Source organism: Lemur catta, chromosome 9 (assembly GCF_020740605.2).
Source record: "Lemur catta isolate mLemCat1 chromosome 9, mLemCat1.pri, whole genome shotgun sequence".
In the NCBI taxonomy this organism is placed as follows: Eukaryota; Metazoa; Chordata; class Mammalia; order Primates; family Lemuridae; genus Lemur; species Lemur catta.
Window position 1 is genome coordinate 14,263,092 of NC_059136.1, and position 21,985 is coordinate 14,285,076.

General features: G+C 43.3%; 1 long non-coding RNA gene across 1 annotated transcript; it reads right to left on the reverse strand.

Annotated features, from left to right (window-relative positions):
- Nucleotides 1-15,305: 15,305 nt before the first annotated feature.
- Nucleotides 15,306-20,832, reverse strand: LOC123644548. The gene is made up of 4 exons (XR_006737174.1): nt 20,706-20,832; nt 17,412-17,455; nt 16,083-16,191; nt 15,306-15,409 (listed from the first exon to the last, which is right to left on the reverse strand). It is a non-coding gene; the product is annotated as an uncharacterized LOC123644548 (long non-coding RNA).
- Between the last annotated feature and the right edge of the window lie 1,153 nt (nt 20,833-21,985).

The following is a 21,985-nucleotide window of genomic DNA, read 5'->3' on the forward strand; positions in this document are numbered from 1 at the left end:
GAATATTCAAAGAAATAATGACCCAAAACTTCCCAAATTTGATGGAAGGCATTAATCTACACATACAAGAAGCTCAACAAAGTCCAAGTAGAATAAACTCAAAGAGAGGCACAGCCAGACATATAATAATCAAACTGTTGAAAGACAAAGACAGAGAGAGAATCTTGAAAGCATAAGAGACAGGCAAGTAACATTCAAGGATCCCTGGTAAGACTAAGAGTTTATTTCTGATCAGAAACCATAGATGTCAGAAGATATTGGATGACATATTCAAAATGCTGACAGAAAAGAAGAAAAACACTGTCAACAAATAATTTGTATCCAGCAATATTATCCTTCAAAAATGAAGGAGAAATTAGAACATTTTCAGAGAGATAAAAACTAAAAGAATCTATCTCTAGACCTGCCTTACAAAGATTTATTTATTCATTTATTATTTTTAAAGACAGTCTCACTCTCTTGCTCAGGCTGGAGTTCACTGCAACTTTGAACTCCAGGTCTCAAGCAATTCATCCATCTCAGCCTCCCAAGAAGCTAGGACTACAGGTGTGTGTCACCTCACCCGGCTAATTTTTAAATTTCTTGTAGAGACAGGTCTAGCTATGTTGCCCAGGCTGGTCTCAAACTCCTGCTCTCAAGTGATCCTCTTGGTTCAGCCTCCCAAAGTACTGGATTACAAGCATGAGTCACTACCCCTGGCCTAAGAAGTCCTTTAGACTGAAATGAAAGGACAATAGCTCAAATTCAGATGAAAAAAATAAACCATGCTACAAAGATAACAACAAAGGTAAATATAAAATAGAGTATAAGATAGCGTGTAAACAGAGTTTAAGAGTCTTGCTTGTAATTCTTTGTTTATCCTATCTGATTTAAAAGGGAATTGCATCAAGAAATAATTATAAATCTGTGTTGATGGGCAAACAACGTATCAAGATGTAGAGGTGACGGATATGCTAATTACCATGATTTGATCATTATACATTGCATATATGTATCAAGATATCACTGTATACCCCATAAACATGTATAATTAATACGTGTCAACTGAAATAAAAGGGAAAAAAGATGCAATTTCCATGGTAATAGCGGCACAAAGGAGGGGGGATAGAGTGAAGCCATAAATATTTATTTACAAAGTATTTGTATACTCTTATAATTAAGTTGATATTGATACAAAGTAGATTGGAGTAAGTTAATACATTAATTGTAATTCACAGGGTAATCACTAAGAAAATAACTCAAAAAAATATAATAAAAGAAACACTAAAGAATTAAAATAAAATGCTAGAAAATATTTAGTTAACTAAAAAGAAGATAGTAATGGAAACAAAAAGGCATAGAATATATGGAATATAAATATTAATAGTAAAACCACAGACGTGAATCCTATATATCAGATATGAATAAAAATAAACTCCCCAATTAAAAGCAGAGCTTAGCAGAATGGATTTTTAAAAGTACATGACCCTTTTCAATAACCTAAACAACTACTTTAAAAACAAGAAATCAAAGAGCATACAAAACCCAAAGCAAGAAGAAGGAAAGAAATAATAAATATTAGGGCAGGAATAAATAGAGAATGGAAAAGCAACAGAAAAAAATCAACAAAATGAAAACTTGGTTCATTGAAAAATTGACAAAACTTTAGTTAGGCTGAACAGAAAGAAAAAAGTGAGAAAATTCAAATTATAAAATCAGGAAAGAGAGGATGCTATTACCAACCTTTCAGAAATAAAAAGAATTATAGGAAATACTATGAAAAATTGTACCTCAACAAATTAGACAACCTAGATGAAGGTAACAAATTCCTAGGAAGATGAACTACAAAAACTCACTGAAGAAGAAATAGAAAATTCGAATAGGCTTACGACAAGTAACGAGATTGAATTACTAATCAAAAAACTTCTCACAAAGAAAAAGCACAAAACCAGACAGCTTTAATGGTGAATTCTACCAAATATTTTTAAAAGAATTAACATTAATCCTTCACAAACTCTTCCAAAAAAGAGAAAGGAACTTTTCCCAACTTATTCTATGATGTCATTATTACCCTGATGCCAAAACCAATCAAAGACATCACAGGAAAATTACAGACCAGTATCTCTTATAAATATGGATGCAAAAATCCTTAACAAAATACTAGCAAACCAAATCCAGTGACACATTAATAGGATTATATGCTATGAACAAATGGGATATAGTTCATACGTGTAAAGGTAGTTCAGTATATGAAAATCAAAATTATACGCCTCATTAATAGAACAAAGAACAAATGACATGATCATCTCAATAGATACAGGGGGGTGGAAACTGACAAAATATAACAACCTTTCACAGTAAAAATATTTAACAAACTAGGAATAGAAGTGAACTTTCTCAACTTGATATATGAAAAACCAATATCAATATTACATAATGATGAAGGACTGAAAGATTTTCCCCTAAGATTAAGAACAAGACAGAGATGTCCGCTCTTACCACTTTTATGCAGCATTATACTGGAGACTCTAGCCAGGTCTATTTATGAAAGAAAAAGAAATGAAAGGAATCCAGATTGGAAAGGAAGAGTTACAACTATTTTTATTAACAGATTATTAGCAAATTATTAACAAATTAACGGGCATTATCTTGAATATAGAAAATCCTAAGAAATCCACAAAAATCTATTAGTGCTAATAAACATATTCAGTGTGTTTGTAAGATACAAGATCAAACTATAAAAATTAATTGTATTTCTATACACTAACCAAGAGCAATCCTAAATGCAATTAAGAAAACAACTATGCAATAACATAAAAAGGAATAAAATACTTACGAATTAAACAAGTAAAAAACTTGTATCCTGAAAACTACAAAGCATTGTTGAAATAAATTAAAGACCTAAATAATGTAAAGATATCCCATATTCATTGATTGGAGTACTAATTATTTTTAGGATGTCAACTGCTCCCCAAATTGACCTACAGATTAAACGCAATCTCTATTAATATTTCAACTGCCTTTTTTTTTTTTTTGCAGAAATTGACAAGATGATCCTAAAATTTATATGGAAATGGAAGAGACCCAGAATAGCCAAAATAATATTGGAAGAAAAAAATAGGTGAAGGAATCACACTCCCCAATTTCAAAACTCACTAGAAAGCTACAGAAATCAAGACAGCATTGTATTGTCATAAGGACAGATAAGTCAATAGAACAGAATTGAAAGTCCAGAACTAAACCCATATATCTATGATCAATTGATTTTTGATAAAGATGTCAAGACCATTCAATGAGGAATGAATATGTTCAAAAACTAACTTGTCCTGCAGAATCCTTTGTCATGTACAAAGGCCTATAACATCCACTGCCTTGTTTGATCATCACAATGACCTTGGGAGATATGCATGCAAAATCATTTTTTTTAGCAGCAGTTGAAAAGACTCTAAGGCCCACAGCTGGCTGTAGGCCAGAGGGGTTGGCAAGGACTAGGACTTCTAGTCTGGAGCCCACACTTGCTCTCTGCATCCAGCAGCCCTGAGTCAGCAAGGTTCATCCTTGACATGACTGTCCCACAGCCCTTGAGACAATCTACTCAGGAAATCCCCCACCTCAAGTAGTATCTGGATTCTCCAAGCAGCATCCTTGGGTTTACTTAGCAGAGAAGCATATTCAATATTAAATGAAGCAATCTCTCACCACACAGTTGCCCTCTCTTGACACACAGTCCTCCCCTGAGTCGTAGTGTAAGGCCATGGTTTCTGATTTCATTAAATGTTAGAATAAGAAAGTACCAAGTGCAGCCTCTGCACCATTTGTTTTTTACAAATCCACAGTGGCCACTTGCTTACCAGCCACCAAGGTCATGCTATGTTTTGCTGCCTGGACCACTGAACATAATTCCCGTAGCAACACTTCAGGATGCGTGGGCTGCCTCTGCTTGCTGGTGCAGGACCCGATCAGCCCAGTGATTGATTGCACACTCTGGACAGAACAAGAGACCCCGAAGCCCCTGTGTGGCTCCTCTGGCCAGCATACCAGGCATGGAGGTGCATTGAACAGTTCTGCTGCTGAGCTTGGTGATGCAATGGGAAGTTTGCAGATTGTCAAGTGAGACTAAATTCCAGGCAAAACTTTAAAACTAAAAGAGCTTCACTCAAAGCAGATTCATGCAAGACAAAGCAGCCTGAGCAGAAGTCAAACCAAACTGAGGAGGTCTGAGCTGCAGAATGGCAGGCCCGTGAGCAGTGCTGCAGTGAAAGCACCACATGTCATCAAGGACCACAGTCTCAAAGCAAGGAAGCCTCCTGGACGTGACTTTAAGAGCTGGGATGAATTAGCAGCATATGCAGGGCCAGGTATTAATCCTCCTAATGGACTCCATATTGTTCCCTTCCTCATTAGGGTTCTTTACCCAGTTTGTGGCCTCTACATTTTAAGAGAGATGTCAAGACCTGGAGATGGTCCAGGGAAAAGCAATAAAAATGATTAAAGGGCAGGAAAATAGGTCTTAGAAAAGGTGAATAGAGAATTAGAGACTGCAGAAGACAAGGCCACAAGCAACTCTAACCACAGTCTTTGCCTGAGCAAAGGTCAGAAGCACCCGAGCCCCGGAAAACTCACTCCACACCCCGGCTGCATCCAATGAAACCAAATGTCTAGGCATTTGGAAATAGTATCTTTTAAAGCTTTTTAAAATTGTTTCATCCAGCCGGTGTTGTGCTAACCCTGCCTGAGTTTAAATCAAGCACAGACATTTGCCTCCAGAAAGATATCTCCGCCATGTGTTGGCCTCTGGTTTGGGGTTTTAGCAATTGAAATTAACAAAGGGACTTGTTGAGTCTAAAATACTAAATAAAAAGAGCATGAAAGAGACATCAGAATTCCTAGATATCTTACAGAACTGGCCACAGAGAGGACTCAAGAAAGGAGTGGAAGAAAGGTGAAGAGGCTGGACTTTTTGAGGGCCACCCGTGGTTATGAGCTGTCTTAGGTGGGCTCAGCCACCATGGATGAGGAAGCCATGGTGCCGTCCACAAGGGGTTCCAAGTGAGCTCAAGCATGCAGAATGAGAAGTGTTGGGAAAGACCCCAGGCACCGTGCTAAAGGCATGAAGATGAGAAGCACCTCACTCCTGTGCAGGGATTCTCTCATTTGGTCCAACAAGCTATTTGCCTCCTCACCTTGAATTCTTTGAAGTCGAGTCCCTTGCCCCAGGTTGTAATGTCAATAGGGAGTGAAATGCCAGCTCGAGGGCCATGTTCCATAGCAACACAGCCAGGAAGAATTTGAGAAAGCAATTCTGAAAATATCCCATTTTACCCATTTAATGCATCATCCCCTCTCAGCTACATAAAGAGAAACTAAGGACGTAGTAACCAACCAGAGAACACTTACTAAAAACCAGCCTTGTGTGAAACCGTGGAGATGCTCCTGAGGAAATCAGGACCTGTGACCCCAAGTGATTAGGATTCCCCAGAGGAGAAGCAGACATGGATGGATAGTCACAGACACTCGTGGTTCTGAGGCATCACAGAGATTCCGCATCGCCTACCTCCTCCCCTGCACCCTGTTTTGCAGGGTCCATCTGGCGCCCAGAGAAGTGAAGTGACCCAGCCCATACCAGAGCTACTGAGGGAGGAGCCTGGGCTCCAGCTATGCCTTTGACTCCAAGTCCAGGGCGCTCTGCAGCAGCCAGAACAGCAGGCTACAGATGGCAGGGACCCAGGAAGGTGCCACTCATGAGATAGCGGAGGACTGTTTCTCCTCAGAGAAGCCATAGCGGCTCTGGGGGAGGAAAAACCAGAGGTGAAGAAGAAAAATTATTACACTGAGCTGGGGAACACCACAGGTAAGGAAGCAAGACAATCTCATCTATGAAAATCTTTCCCTCCTGCCCCACACATATTAGTTAGTCATCAGCACCATCAATAGATGCCTTTTTCGAGTAACAGCCATAACAAAAGCTGCTATGAGGCTGATAAAACACTTACACAGGCATACACAGCTGCAGTCTCATGGGCTTGCTGTCACCAAGACATGGTACGAACCCAATAATTCAATGTTCAAATTAAAGGATGTTAATAACACACTACTACAACACTGGGAATAATGCTATATTGACTTTGGAAGTGGAGTCAGGAAATTTAAAGCAGCAGAAAACAAGATTCCCCTGAATGCTTGGGACTTGCAGAACAGGCCCACTCTTCCCTGTTTAAGTCTTAATTAAAGGTCTTGCAGTATAAAATGTCCCCTCCACCCTCCACCTCCTTTTCTGGCCCCCAGACCAATGAGTAGGGTTCAGTCACAGCTTAAGCTGGCTGGCTAAGGGCTGGGCCTGCAGACGGAGGAAAGGGGTATACCATGAAGGAGCTGCAGGGTCCAGTCAACTTGAACCAGCAGAACTCAGGAGAGTTTATGCAGGAATGGATCCTCAGATGCCAGGTGGAGGTAGAACATAAAATTGGTACAGGAATGGTTATTGATGGGGAAGCACTTGCCCATGATACAGGATTAGCATTCTGGGTGGGAACCTAGGGGATGGTGTTCATACATTGCTAGCATGTGTTTTTTGGAAGCTTGGGGAAGGCAAAGGCATATCCTAAGTGAAGTAGAAATGGTAGCACTTGCTCCAAAGGGCAGCAGTTCAGCAAGTTGAAAAGTCCAGCCTTGCTGTACGTGAAACTCCTCCCAGGCAATTCCATCGTAGGTCCCACTTGCACAGAGAAATGTATGAAAACATTCTCCGAACCCCTGTCTATCCGTTGGTAAATTTTTAAAAAGTGGGTACAATAATGGCAATAATCTATTGCATTTTGGAAACATTTGTTCAGCAAACAGTCTTTTAAAAAAGCAAATCATTTTCATTTGTGTGTAAGGCTAGTGATAAATTAAGCCTTTCATGTCCATAGAAAACTTTTTTTCTGTTGTTTTATTTCCAAATCTCTCCCTGTCGACATTCAGAGAGACATATTTATGGAGAAAGCATAACAGATGATCTGGCCGCGTTGCTGAGGGAGGGCCACATCTGTCTCGAAGTACCGTAAGCCACTTACCCAGGATAAATCTTCCCGCCCCAGAAACATTACAAGGCCAGGCTTCTGAGCCTCCTCCCCAAACTGCCTGCCTTCCCACCTTCCCTTTCCTCCCAGAGACGCTCACCTTGGTCTCAGACACTCTCGCAGCCCCCAGCATCTCCTGACCTCTGTCCCTCTTGCCTCTTGAAATTCTCCAGAGCTCACCTGCTTGCATTGGCTCTTCCCTCAAGATGTGAACATACCTACGATTCTTTCCAGTTGGAGAAGATCAAGCCCCTTCTCTTCAAGCATTATTCTCCCAATATTTTGCTGCTTTCCAAATTCATATTTTCCCGCTTTTGAAGGACTCAGACCTCCCCCATGAGTCCAAGCGTAAATGGTGACATTTAAAACATTTTCCACTCATCTGCCCTCCCACCTTAAAGTGGTGTCACATAAACAGCACTCCAGAGACAAGCCAGGGCCTTGCCACTCCCAGTGTGCTCTCTGGGAGGCAAGACCCAGCCCTGCTTGTTTCACCTAAGTCAACAGAAGAGCTACCCCCAGGCTGAAGTCCTGCCTTGGCCACCACACTTAGGAATCCAAACGGAATGCAAAGTGCTGTTGAATGGGACAGCCCAGAGATTATCTGCAGGCATTACGGGGGTGGGGGGGTGGGGGGGGAGCGGGGCAGGGGACAGACACAGTCGGGGAAAGATCATGGTCTTGGACTCGGTGGACTCAGACAAAACCAATTTCAAAGTCTCTCTTATCTTTGTCTTTCTGGGCTCCAGCTTTCTAATCTGTTAACAAAGATAATAAGGCCTACCCTTCAACTTTGTTGTTAGGATTCATAGAAACCCGTATTCTTGGTTTGCTTCTTACTTTAGCGAACTGTGAGACAAAGATTCAGGTGCAAGCAGTTTATTTGGAGATAAATCTGCACTGGTTTGCTAGGCCTGCAATAGCAAAGTACCACAGACAGGGGGCCTCGTACACAGAAATCTGCTGTCTTGCAGTTCTGGAGGTTAGAAGTCCAAGGTCAAGGTGTCCATAGAGTTGGTTTCTTCTGATGCCTCTCTCCTTAGCTTGCAGATGGCCACCTTCTCTCTGTGTCTTCATGTGGTTGTCCCTCTATACGTTTTTATGTCCAAATTTCCTCTTCTTATAAGTACACCAGTTAAAGTGGATTAGGGCTCACCCAAATGACCTCATTTTAATTTAATTACCTCTGCAAAGACCCTATCTCCAAACACAGTCGCATTTTGGAGCACTGCGGATTAGCACTTCAACATATGAATTTGTGGGGACACAATTCAGCCCTTAACAGCTCCCCAACACTTTCCCCCTCAAAAAAGCAGTCATATGCAGTGTTGAAATTAGACAGGGAAGAGAAGGCAGACACTAAAGTGTGTGCTATGGAGTCAGTTACTGCTGTCCACACTTGGTACTCAATCCCACTGCAGAATATTAAGAGACAAGAAGTCTATAATATGCCTAAGAATCGTCCCAACTCCCTGTTCCTCATTGGTTGAGGGTGATGTTTCTATGTGGGAATTGCTTTCCGAAATTTCTCAGGAAGTTTATGTATCCCAAATCTAAAATCCCAAGAAAAATATGAGAATTTAAGAAGACAAACAGAAGAAAGCGTTATGAATTTTAAGAATCAACAAAGAGCCATCACTGTTTCAAACAAACCCGCTGGGTCAGCTGAGAGCAAGAGCAGGAAGGGCTGACATGCAGAGTGCAAGGTCAAGGCTACATTTTCAGGAACCAGGACAGGAGTGTCAGAGAAATGTCACAATCTAATCAGTCTCGCTCATAGCGTGGCCATGTGACAAGGGTGTATTGCAGGTACTGTCTGCTCCTGACACCATTCTTGCAAATACAACAAATATTAAAAAGTTTATGTGCTGCGTGTGCCTTATTCAATCCTATGAATGTTATTGGTGTTCCAAGAAATAACAAGTTTAGGAAGCAATTAAATGAGTTCCTAAACTGGCCACTTTGACTTGTGATTCTGCATAATGTTGTTAACCCTGCTGGCATGTTGACTATTACATTACACAAATACTACCTCGTAATATTCACTGGTGTTTTCCAGCATCTGAATATTTGCTATAGGCTATGATTCTTTGTAAATACAACTAAAATACTTTTTAAAAATCCTATTAAAACACTAAACTACTTTCCTTCCATAAATAAAAGTATAGTACATAATAATTAATGATTTTAGGAGTTCCCAGGAATTCTGATTCCTCACCCAGAATCCCTAAGATAAATATTTGTCAGGAATTTAGAAATGCTAATTGTGGGGTGTGCCCAGGGCTGTTAACCCTCTGGCAGGCAGCTCGCCCTGTGGCCAAGTCTAGACCTGCTGCTGGAGGCAGATGGATGTGCCCTGGGCCAGGCTCTGGTGTTCTCAGGGAGCAGCTCTGGGTGGGTATGGGGACCCCGAAGGGATGAGGCAGGGCACCAGCAGCATCTAATACAAGTGCCTAAGAGAGCGCCTGGCACAGTGTGTCAGGACAGTGCTGGACACTGCTCCATCACAGCTAGGTGTCACCATGGGGGGCACTGGCACATCCTTCCCCTTAGGCTCTCCTCATGTTGTTCTCTAGCCTGTCCCTGTTCTGATGGGTTGACAGTTCCCCACACCTGTGCCAACTACATCCACCAATCTGCCAACCTGCTTCAGCCTGATAATTCTGCTGACTCTAGGCTATTTCATCCTTAAATATCATGCAAGGTTGCTTCACCTTAGCCTGCTCCAAGGAAGTCCTGCAGCCCCAGCCAGAAATGGTCCTCTCCTCCTCATTTTTCGCTCCCAAATAAATCTTTCCTCATTCAGTCCCTAAAGCTAGTGTTCACAATGGGGTCTTCAATTCTAGCATAGGAAGCCCCCTCCCCACTTGTAAAATCGCATTCCCAGGGCAAAGGACCTCATGAGACCTAGAGCTGGCATTTCAGAAACTTGTCCAGGTGCTGCCTGACCCTTTGAAAGTGACTTAATAGGAGACATTCCCTGAAGCAAGGAATTGCATGCTTTTCATGTGCTTATGGATCCCCCTAGGAGGGTTTTTAAAGGAGGATTCCCAGGGCACACCCCCAGCAATGCTGATTTAGAAGGTTTGGAGCATTTTTAGCATTTTATCCAGCTGCATTGGTGGTTCCAAGGAAGGTGGCCAGGAAGCTGCACTTAGAGAAATGACCCTCCGTGTGGCCCATCCTTCGCAGTGCCTTCCTTTGCTCTTGGAGAAATCAGCAGCCACCACCCACTGTGCCCCTCAGCCCTTCCCCTACCCTCCCACCGCCAGCTCAGTCAACACAGCTTTTACTTATCTGTGATAGGCTTTTCCCAATCATGTGGATAATTTTGCTACTAATCTCTATCATTAAAATTTTATTATAAGTATCACTTAATTCTGAAACTCAATACATCAGTCTGGGTTCAATCAGGAGACAGAAACCTGATAAGGTGAAGAGTGATGGGAAGATGAGGAGAGAATGGACTGCTCCAGCACAGGATGAGGAAAAGTTTACTACAAAGAATTATTAAACTATAATACAAGAGTAGCTGTGAATGTGAAATGAGAACTCTAAGGGCACTCAAGAAAGGCAAATCTCTCCAGGGCTGGGGTTCAGAACTCACAGGAGAAGGTATGGTTGCAACCGATTGGATGATGGAGAAGTTCACCTGGATGCCCAAGTCAGAGCTGGTGCACAGCTGGCAGCAGGGCTGATTCTGTGACTCAACAAGGTCAGAGCCCTGAGTCAGCACCACTGATAATTTTTTTTTTTTTTTTTTGGTGCCTTTCTCCTCTTAGTCACAAGATGGCTGCAGGAACTCAAGGCATTAGATCTTCACATAATATCACTCAAAACAGACAGGATAAGAGCAAAAAGCACCTTCTTTTTGTGCTATTCTCTTTCTTTAGGAGGAAGAATTTTACCCAGAAAACCCCGGCTGATTTCCCATGACATCTCATTAGCAATGATTGGGAGGTTACAAGCTCACCTGCACACTGATCACTGGCCAAGGGTATGGCTTTGTCACAACTGGCTGACACTAATCGTGATTCAGGCCTGGGCCAGGGGCACATTCAGTCCAAACCAAAGCAGAGATCTATTAGTAAGAAAGCAAAGAATCAGCTGACAGGAGGCAGCCGGCAAGACACAGCACGCACTGTATCGCACCCCCTTTCTAGGTTGCGGAAGTGTGAGAAGAGAAATGTGTGGAAAGTCAATGCCATATTTTAAAAGCAGAGTTTTCAACTGGATGAAAATACTGCTGTCAGAAATTTGAAAAGAATCTCCCTTCTGGAATCCGGACAGGAATCCCCAACATGCTGTAAAGAGTTGCTCAGAGAAGGGCTATGAACTGGATGCTTTAGTAAGTTTTTTAAAAAATAATACTCAATTCTCCCATGAGTTCCAATAACTGTCCCCAAAGACAAGGGTGAAAGGCAGGAGAGACCAGAATCCATGAGTTCAAGAGGAGCTCTCTTGCCTTCCTCTACACTGTCCTTCCTGTGGGGTTCCTTAATTCCTCCGAGACCAGAGTCACCACCATCTACCTGTGTGGCTAGTGAAGGAACAGCCCCAGAGAACCAGGTCCTTGCTTTCCTGTGCTGGAAGGGCTGGCTCCTAGAGTGTCTCCATCCTTTCCCAGGGGAGATTGCAGCAGAAGACTTGGCCTCTCCACCCCTTCTCGCGTGTACTTTATTCCTTGGCTTCTCTTCCTTACAGAACTCGCTCCTTCTCTCCTTGTTTCCTCTTTCTCATTAGCATCGGTCATTAGCATTTTCCCTTCAGTTCTGAAATACTGCTCTCCTTTCCAGCCAGAGGCCCCCTGCAGCATGAGCGATGACATTGGTGTCCCTTTTACCCAGCAGGACGTTGGCACTGGCCCTTCTCATTGCCTCGGCCTGACACGTCGTGGGGTGTCATCTCACTACACTCTTGCAGCTGACTATCTATTTACATGGTGACCCGGGGACCTGCTTGTAATTAGGAACCCTGCGGCCATCATTCACAGGATGTTGGCAGAGACAAAGCAATTTAGGCAAAAAGCAAGGATTTTGAAGTCAAGCAAATCTGGGCTGCCAGTCCCAGTTCTGCCTCTTACTGAATATGGATATGGTAGATTAAAGACAATTGTAATTCTTTACTACTCCTCCGTTAAGAGAGTGAGTCCAGTTTCCCTCCCATCAGATGTAGGCTGGCTTGAGTGATTTGCTTGGTTAACAGGATATGGCAGCGGTGACAATGTGAAACTTCTGGGGCCAGGTCATAAGAAATCTTGCAGACTTTTGCAACTTCTGCCCTGGGGGAACCAGCTGTCATGCAAGAAGTCTGATTTCCCTGAGACCACCGTACTGCCGGGGAGTACAAGCTGTAGGGAGGGAGAGCGAGGTCAGGCCAGCCCAAGAGTGTGAATGAGAAAAGTGAACTTGGACATTCCAACCCCAGCAAATGTGACATGAAGAATAACCAAGGAATCAAGCAGGCAGCCAGACCAAGCCTCAGGATGAGTTGTCTCAGCCACCTCCAGTCATTTGAGTCAAACTTGCTGGGGTCTTTGTCACTGTAGAGCAGAGACCAGACACCCCACTGGGCTCTGTCTGAATTCCTGACCCACAGACTCCTGAGCACAACAGAGTGGTTGCTGTTTTACTCAGCTCAGTTGGGGCCTAAGTTTTGCTGCGGTAGATAATTAGAACAAGGTGCACTGGGCAAATCCTCAACCTTTCTGAGCCTCCATTTCCTCATCTATAAAATGGGGCCAAGAATAGCACCTATATTACCTGTTTTACCTATCTCACACGGATTAAGTAAAACAATGGCCCTCAAAGAGCAACCCTGTTTAGTATAGGATGGATGTTGATTTAGCATTGGTCCCTTGACATAAGAAAAAAATTTATTCTAGGCAGCTACATGTTAAGCTCCTAATTAGGAGCTGTTAGTGATGACTGGTAATGCCTCTTATATCCTTGGGCGCTGACTTGAAACCAAGAGAGTTGTTCACGAGTGTCTCCTGCCATGCTGAGCACCAGCCCAGGTTAGGCTGCCCGGGAAGATCACTCTGCTTATAAAAGCCATCCATGCTCAACTGGAACATGAGATCCACCATGAGATTTAGGGTCTATGGCAACAATTATAGAGATACAGGAGGTGCAGAGGATGACAACATGTATAAAATGTCATTATCTATGACTTCAAATTCCATAATACTTTTTATTGTGATGATTAATTTTATGTGTTGATTTGTCTGGGCCATGGTGCCCAGATATTTGGTCAAACATTATTCTTTATGTTTCTGTGAGGGTGTTTATTTGATGAGATTAACATTTAAATTGGTGGACTTTGAGGAAAGCAGATTGCCCTCCATAACGTGGGTGGGCATCATCCAATCATCTGAAGGCCTGAATAGAACAAGGGCTGACCACCCCCAAGCAAGGAGGAATTGTGCCAGCAGATGGTCCTCACACCTGAACTGCAGCATCAGCTCTTCCCTTGGTTTCCAGCCTGCTGGCCTGCCCTGAAAATTTTGCACACCATAATTACATGAGCAATACGTACATATAATGTACATATAATGTGTCTATATACTATATAATGTGTGTATACATATAATGTATATATAACGTATGTGTATGCACACACACACACATCCTAATTTTGGTTCTGTTTCTCTGGTAAAACCTAATGTAATTATCAATCCTCGACATCTGATTGCAAGGTAGAGCTTGTCTCATCATGGGTTAAATGTGTGAATTCACGAAGAACTCTTTGATTTCAAGTTATCTCCCCAACTGCAGAACTCAAGAGGTCTTTAGAGGTCTCTGAGCCCAAACTTGCCATTTTCTTGTTATTTGGTAGGAAAACTGTTTGTGTCTAAACATCATTTCTTTTTGACAGGATAATAAGCCTGTTGCACTAGGGAATGAGCAAAGTTTGTCTGGGGGGCAGGAGAAGAAGAGGGGTGGCCTTTTATTCACTCATTTGTTCTACAAAGATTGAAAGTACCTACTGTGGGCTGGGCACTGGGCTAGACACTGACAATATGGAGGCAATGAAGCAAGCACCTCCACCCTCCTGGAGCATGCTCTACACAGTCTCCCAGAGCTAATAGTAGATGAACCCCAGCTGCCCACAGTGGCAAGTTGCTTATTAAGGCATCCTGCACTGGCTTCCTTCCCTTCCCTGTCTTACCTGCAGTTAGTGGGGGAGGTAGAGGTCCCATCCCAAGGAAATCCCTTGTGCTTCCTGAGTTCTCTTCCTAAATGAACAATTTACATCCAAACTCTTATCTCAAGATCTTCTTCTGGAGAAGTGCAAAAAAAGACTAGAGCTATGAAAATTTTCCATTTACTTCAGATCATTTCCTGCCCTACAGTTTTTGCTCCCTAAATACGTCACAAATGTTTCCTCTTCTCTACCAATCTACTGTTTGTTTCTGAGTTTAGAACCTCACCCCTTTTCACTGTGAAACAGCAATGGCTTCTTAACTCATCTTCCTCCCTCTTCTAGTGCCCCTTCCCATTTATTCACTCTACTGTTCCCAGAGTGATTTCTGTAAATTTCACATCTTGTCATTTCACTGGTTCAGTCTTTCAAAATGTTCCCACTGACTCTGGGAAGATCTTCAGACCCCACAGGCTGTAACACCCTCTTGATTTGGGCACATCCTCCATGTCCAGCCCATGATGCTCCCAGATACATAGGTTTGGAGCCAGATCACCTCTGCTGAGCCCTCTGTTTTTCCCCTATTGATGCTTTCTCATGATCCCACTGGCCATTGTCCATGGACAGCTGCCCTCTTACATTGTTTTAGGAAGCTTTGCCTTTCTCCTGTGGCCATGTAGGTTTCGTGGAATGTTGAGCATTTGTTTGGTCTTTTGGTACTAAACCTAGGGAAGGATTCAGCTGCAAAGTGTCCAGCTGAAGGACACAAGATGCTGAGTGTGCCCACGGAGAATATCAGAAGGGACATCACCAGACAAGCATTTCTCAACAGCGGACAAAGTTCACAGTGGCAGGCTGTCAAGATCCCCCTGATAACATCTACTGAGGTCATAGTAGCAGGAGAAAGATGACCTTAGGGAAAGAGTTGTAAAATGCTTTGATGGGTGAGGGTCTTTCCCTCTGATTTCTTTAAAAACAAGGTAGGAAGGATCCATCCCTTGTTCCCAGACTGTGGCAGACGACAATATCAACAAAATTACACTAAGACTTTGTTATGAGGCAAGTCTTATTTCTTTTTTTCTAACTCCAGAATCTGAGAATCATGGTTCTGAACAGCGAATCCTAGTTGCATATTTTGCATGCATAGGTGCACACATACATGCACATTTCTTTTCATTGAATCATCACAATAACTTGTTGAGGTACTTGCTTCAGTGTCCTTGCCTCTGAAATGGGGAAAAAAGCAGTACTCATCTCATTCAAGTATTTTGAAGATTAAATGAATTAAAACACATAAAACACTTAGAACAACATCAGGCAATAAAGACTGTAGCTTACCTCTTTTACTTTTTATCATCATCATCAACAATCTCCCAAGTTTAAGAAGAAGGAAACTGATACTAGAGAATTAAATAATTTGACCCAAATCACAGAGCTGGTAAGTGTCAGAACAGGAATTAACACTCACGCTCATGCCTGTCTGCTACACTGTCTCTCCCATAATAACTGAACTTGAAGCTCCCACAAGCGCAATGTCCTCCCAGGCCTCTGCACCGTTACAGGTGCTATTCCTCTGTCTGGCAAATTTGTCCTGATCCTTTAAGACAGATTTTCTGTGTTCCCGCAGAACTACAGTACCTGATTGATTACTGGAATATGAACACTTTTCGAGTCCTTCCCTGCTCCTTCTTAATTATCTTTCTATTCCCAGCACATAGAATAGTACCTGGCATATGGTTAATGTCTAAATACACGTTGAATAAATGTGTATATGACTATATAAATATATGAAGATGTTGGCTTCATCCAAGAGAATGAAACACATTTATTTTGCTTGGGAACTTTGATTGATCCCTCCAAAAGCCTCAGGATTAAATTACTCCAATGCCCACAATTTACCTCATGGCTGAGCTGTAGAGTGTTCAGAGCCAGGAGTAGGATGCACAGGTGGCAATAGGTGAAGAGGTTTGGGGTCAATCCTTCTGGAAGACTCTACAATAGATGATTTCTGCAGAAGAAAAGCAGTCTTACATTTCATTCATTCATTCACTCACTCATTCATGTGTTTATTCAACAAATATTTATAACTCCTTGTACAGTTAAATCCTCCTATAACATCTCTGGCATTTCTATCATTGTTGTAGTAAAGGCTTGGTGGAAAAAATAAAAGAGACAGACTTTGGAGTAATTTAAGACATGGAATCAAGTCCTCGGGCAAATCATTTAACCTCCTTAAACCACAGCTTCTGATTAACAGCATCCATCTACTGGAGGCCTACGAAACGGTGCTGGGGTCTTTACACACCAGCTCTTTAATCCTCACGAGCTTCAAGACTTACTCAGCTCTCAAAGGATATTTGTATGGGGGCCAAAGATAATGAACTGAGAACACTTAGAACCAATCCCAGCAGGTAGTCTCCTATACGTTAGAAGAAACATCAATCAGAAGAATTGGATCTCAACATCTTACAAGCTCATGCATGGTTGCTTGAGGTCAGAGTTCAATGAAGGCATTCAATGAGGTGTTCAGGAGGACTCAGCAGGAGGGGATTCCAGGCGGCAGAAATTCTCACAAACCCAAGGTGGGCAATGCCACAGTGCTCATCGGTACTGGGCAGAGAGGAGACCCAGACAGGGACTGCAGGTATTGGGTCTAAGGCTCAGGCCTACCCCTTACCCACCAGCACAAGTAGCCCAGAGAGAGGTATCCCATGTGCCACGAGGAAAAGCAACTAAGTCTTAAGCACTGACTATGTGCCAGGCACTGGGCAAGGTGTAATGCATACATTACATCACATTTCATTCTCTTATCTACCCTGTGAGTCCGAGTTTATCATTTTACAGGGAGGACACTGAAGTTCAGAGAAGTGAGGAGCTTGCCTAAGTCACACAGCTAATAAGCAGTGATGCTGGGAGTCAAACCCAGCTCTGACTCCAGGGCACACACGTTTTCCACCACACCAAGTTGTCTCCCAAATGCTAAACAGATCAGTTAGCATTTGGGACAGGCCCCCATCCCAAACAGGGCATTTATTGACTGTCAACTGGGAGATGGTATGCATTCAATAAGTGATGGCCATCACAGTCATTGTCGTTTTATGCAATCTTAATAATAATACTATTATGCCCCATCTTGCTGAGTTAGGTAAATGTACTCAAGCTTCCAGAACTTAACTAAAACTCATTCCCCAACAATGAAGGCTAAGATAATACAAAAGATGACCTCACCTGGAATGGCTGCCCCAGGGATAAGCCCCGTTGGAACATCTCTCCTGCAAAGATGCACAAGATTATATTTTACGAGTGAAACGGTGAGCCATGATCCTGAAGTTATAGGACCACATGTGTAAGTGATCATTGTTATAGATCTGAGCTTTAGTTAAGGCTCTACAAGTTATACAACATTACAGGCCCCCAGAGGCTCGGATTTCTAACCTCCCTTGACTGCAGACAAGCCACAGGCTCACTGGATGAAGATGATTTATCTGACAGCGTACAGAGCAAGCCCTGCCTTGCCTTCAGGTTGGGGTGGGCTAGCATAAGCCAACAGTGTCTTGTCAGACATTTTCAGTGCTGAGTGTCATCTAGGGAACATCCACATCTATGAGAATGTGAGATCCAAGCAGAATTTGCCATCTTTTCACTGCTCCTGGAAGCTAGCAGGAGACTGGCCTATGGTGGGCCCTCAGTGAATACTGGCGGGATGAGTAAATGGGGACCATTATTGAGTGCTGTGATGTGCTGGAGCATCAAGGATATAGACAAGACTGAGCTGGAAGATGGGTCTATCCCTACTCTCCTGGAACTCCCAGTCAAGTGGAGGTAATGTGGAAGAGAAGCGGGCAATTCTATTGCTGTCATATCAGTACTACAAGAAGAAGTCATCACAGGGGGTAGCTTTGAACGAACAGAGAAAGGACCCCCACAGTCTCAAGAGGTCAGAAAAGTTTCTGGAGAAGATGAGGTCCCACCTTAGAGGGCAAGTATAAGTCAGCCAGGCCAAGAAGTAGGGGAAGACATTCCAGGCAACAGCAAAGGAACAAAATCACAGAAGTGCAGAAAAATTCAAGTGGCTCATACAGGCTGCAGCACAGTGCATGAAAGAGAAGCCAGAGATGAGGCTGCCAACATAGAGAGAAGCTGGATCCCAATGACCTTGTTGTGTCCTACACAGAAAGTTCTTTTTACCTAAAGTGATACTTCTCAGCGAGCTCTCTAGAAGACCAGTGTTTTGAGATGCTTGGAAAGGACGAGTCTCTGTGCTCAAACAGATTTGGGAAACAGTGTGTTCTAATCCCCTCCCTCCAATGCACATTACACTTCAGAGGTCAGGAGGCCTGCATTGAAGAACCCCCCTCCCCATGAAGCTGAACACCCCCATGATGCTGAACCACCAACCCCACGGCACAGTCCAAACTCAGGAGGAAGGCATCTGACCACAGACACCTTCTACGGTATTTTCCCTGCAACCCTTGTAGAGGGGCCCTTAATACACATCAGAAAACGTTCCTCAAATGTATTCAGGTGTGATTGAAATGTTTTAAGCAAGTGAGTGGGCTTGTATTTCGTTATTTGAACTTTAGAAATGATCACTGGCAACAGTTGAGAAGGATGAATTAGAAGGGGATCTCCTTTTGGTAATGGTGAACTGTGTAATCCTGATCAAACTTCTCTCTGAAGATACATAGGAAAAAGTGGACAAAATAAAATGAGAACAAGGTATCTTCCTGAAAACATTAGAGAGCTACCAAGGCAGTAGAGCATCACAGACCAGGCTGGAAACCCAGGGAGGTGGGGCAATATTTGGAAGCACTTTTCCCTGGGGCAGGAGGAGGTGGGCAAGGAGGCACCTACTGACTTCAGCCAAGGCTGGGAGGCTGAAAATTAGCCATTCATGTGGGAAAAAAAGAAATTTGACCCCTACCTCATAACACATACAAAAATTCCACATGAATTATAGATCTAAATGTGAAAAGCAATACAGTAATTAATCTTAATGACTTCAGGGTAGGGAAATGTTGCTTAAAAAGACAGAAAAGGCACTGGTCCATTAAGAAGAGGTTGTTATTCGACCGCATTAAAATCAAGAACTTCTGTTCATTAAAAGACACCATTAAGAAGAGGAGAGACAGTAAAAAGATACTTGCAACAGAGGGCTTGTATCCAGAATAAATAAAGAACCTTTGCAAATCAATCAAAAAAAAATAGGAAAAAACATGTATAACAGGAACTCCAAAAGAAAGGATATCCAAATGGACAATAGACAAATTGTCGACTTCATGAGTAATCAGGCAACTCTAAATTAAAACTACAATCAAATATCACTCACATCAACAGAATGACTGAAATTGGAAAGACTGACAAAACCAAGTGCTTCAAGGCCCTGTTTGTCTCCCAGCCCACCTCCTGCCGCTGTCCCTCTTGCTGTCTGAGCCGCAGCCACACTGATTGTAATTCTCTGAATGTTCTGAGTTCCCTCGTCTAGACCTTTGCATAGACTTTTCACCTTGCCTTGAGCATCCCCCACCCCCTTTACCCTGGCAACTTCCTCCCATCCTTTGGGCTTCATCTTATCTGTGACCTTCTCTTGCTTTTTGTTCCCCCAGGCCCTGTGCTTCCACTGGCACTGTGCACCACACCATAGTGGTTGACAAGGATCCATCTTTCTCACCAGACACGTCACTGTCCATCTGCCTTGATAACAGGCATACGCCCTGCTCTGGGCACGATGTCTGGAACACAGGAGGGTCTCAGTGATCTTTGTTGAAAGAATGAATGAATGAATTCACAAAAGCTGAATACTTATGGATAAAATGGCCTCCCCACCTAACCTGTAACTCCTCCTAAGCAAGAGACCTCCTCTCATAAGCATCTGTAGTTCCTTGGGAGTGGGAGTAGGGTGAGGTAGAGCTCTCTTCCCTCCTGAGTCATAAACTATTTCATTATCAGCTCACCCAGCCGCTCACTCATTCCACTGTCTTGCTTATCCTGGAGGAGTCTCTCAACCACTCACTTTCTGTTCCTAACTTTGGAAATGATTGTACCAGGTATTGACCTTCCCTTATATACCACCCCCAAAGGTGTTTATAATATCATTTTAAACACCTAACCCTTTTTATAAACATAAAAACTCAATACTCTACCTCCAAGATGCTCAAATGTCCTTTGTATCCCACCAGTTTAGAAGCTTAAAATTTGCATTAATATCAGTAACATAAATCTGAATATATTTTTCCACACTGTACATGCACCACCCCATTCTGACATGTGCCTCCTGGAAGAAGCATGCTCCCTCTCTCCCTTCCCTCTTACCAACATGGAGAGTCCCTTCTTGTGGCCATTTTCAGCAGGAGCCCAGCTTAGGGCTTTTCCTGACGCAGCAAGATTGCAAGGGAATTTAGATAGCAGTGGTCTAGAAAGATTTGATGTCCCCCGAGATGTGTTGATTTTGCATCTCCTCCTGAAAGCATGGGCTCCTCCCAGTGACCCTCCTTGTGCATCCACTCAAAGCAAGGTAGTCACCTCTGTGATCTGGCCAAGTCAGGTGTCCATGCCGGTGTGGAGAACACGTACATATCTGCGAGGCTCAGTAAAGCGAGGTATGCCGGTTTACGACTTCATAAGCCTTTGGTTTGAGAACATTGCTGTAGATTCCAGTACCTGACAATTGCAATAGAATTTTTAGCAGAGGTTTAGCCATACATCTGGAATCAGATTAGCTTCACAATTTGATATGGTGAGGACTGCTTCAAAGGTAGCTGCAGTTTCATGAAATAAAGGCTTCTTGCTGTAGGCATTTCTTGTGGGCACGCTCCACAGAGCTCAGGAGTGCACCCTTGGGAGACAACAGGCAGTCTGGATTTCTTCCACCAGGTCAGAGAGTCAATGTCACAGCTCGAATCTGCACCTGGGGCAGGACAACTGGAATCAGCCCCAGGATAAGGGGGCAGATTGCCAGTGCATGAAGGTAAAGGATTTCTACCTTGGATACTCATCACTCATTTTGCTTGCAAAAATGCCTGGCTTTGCTTTTCCCATCCAGGCTTTCCCCACTGAGTGAGAATGAGGCCAGCTACTGACCAGATCTCCTCACCTTCTTCCCTGACCTCTGTCCCCTGGAGGTGAGGAGCAAGGCCTCTGGCCTCTGCCATGTGGGGCAGCCAGTTCCATGCCATCAGTTCTGAAATGGAAAATTGTTTAAATAGCAAAGGGAAAGATTTACTGAAAGGCATAGAGGACCCAGGAGGGGACACGTGTGTATAGGGCTTCCCTTTTCTGGGGCCCACAACACTGTTCCCACCACCCTCCACCCTCGTGTTAACGTGCCTCTGTCCCTGGTCCTCTTCAGCACAGAAATCAGGTCTCCTCTTGGATGTTGCATTTTCCCCAAAAGAAGATTGTGTTAGTCAAGGTTCTCCAGAGAAGCAAAACCATTAGGATATGCAGAGACATGGAAGAGGAGATTTATTGTGGGAATTGGCTCACGTGACCATAGAAGCTGAGAATTCCCGAGATCTTCCATCTATTTCAGGAAAATCCTGGGTGTAGAAAAACCACCCTCCAAACTCCAGGAGACCAAAGAAATTACCCAGACCAACCCAGCCTGGTGAGTTAGATGAGCTTATTAGAGGTTACTTACACAGGGCTCTCACTCCTAGGCAAGATAGGAATCTGGGCACTCACGCCTGAGCAGAAGCAGGAGTAAGATCCACACTGCCAGCTTCTTTGTGGAGCCTCAGATTTCTTTCTTTCTGGCAAGTGATACAGAGTGTTTTCTCTTTCTCTCTCCCTCTCTCTCTCTT